At 32.8% G+C, this 991-nt stretch overlaps 1 non-coding gene across 1 annotated transcript; it reads left to right on the forward strand.

The window, feature by feature from the left end:
• The first annotated feature begins 531 nt into the window (after positions 1–531).
• On the forward strand, positions 532–631 carry LOC116637659. Its single transcript, XR_004300521.1, has one exon. It is a non-coding gene; the product is annotated as a U6 spliceosomal RNA (small nuclear RNA).
• The last annotated feature ends 360 nt before the right edge of the window (positions 632–991 follow it).

The following is a 991-nucleotide window of genomic DNA, read 5'->3' on the forward strand; positions in this document are numbered from 1 at the left end:
CAGTAAATTACACTATACACAAAGATACATTCAAAATGGATTAAAGATGTTAATGTAAGACCTGAAACCATAAAACTCCTAGAAGAAAACATATGTGGTAAGCTCTTTGGCATAGGTCTTGTTGAGAATTTTAGAATCTGACACCAAAGCAAAAGCAACAAAAGCAAAAATAAGTAAGTGGGACTACGTAATACTAAAAAGCTTCTGCACAACAAAAGAAACCATTCACAAAATGGAAAGGCAACCTAGTGAATGGGAGAAAATACTTGAAAGTCTTATATGTAATAAAGGATTAATATCCAAAATATATGAAAAACACATACAACTCAATAGCAAAAAACAAACAAACAATCCAATTAAAAAATGGGCAGGAGATCTCAACAGACACTTTTCCAAAGAAGACACAGAGAGAGACAAAAGACACAATAAAAGATGCTCAACTTCATTAATCATCAGGGAAATGAAATCAAAACCACAATGAGATATCATATCACACTGTAAGAATAGCTATTATCAAAAAGGCAAGAGAGTGCTCGCTTTGGCGAGCACTAAAATTGGAATGGTACAGAGAAGATTAGCATGGCCCCTGCACAAGGGTGACACGCAAATTCATGAAGCATTCCATACTAAAAAAAAAAAAAGGCAAGAGATAAGTGATGGCAAGGATATGGAGAAAAGTAAATCCTTGTACGCTGTGGGTTGAAATGTAAATTGGTGAGCCACTATAGAAAACAGTATGGAGGTTCATCAAAAACTTAAAAATAGAACTACTATATGATCCAGTAATTCCAATATTGGATATCTATACAAAGAAAACAAAAACTAATTCTAAAAAATATATACACTCTTATGTTTACTACAACATTATCTACAGTAGGCAAGATACAAAACCAAACCAAGTGTCCACTGATAGGTGAAAGAATAAAGAAATTATGGTATGTATATACAATGGAAAATTATTCACCCATAATAAAGAAGAAATCTTGCCACT

This window comes from Phoca vitulina, unplaced genomic scaffold (assembly GCF_004348235.1).
Source record: "Phoca vitulina isolate PV1807 unplaced genomic scaffold, GSC_HSeal_1.0 scaffold14, whole genome shotgun sequence".
NCBI lineage: Eukaryota > Metazoa > Chordata > Mammalia > Carnivora > Phocidae > Phoca > Phoca vitulina.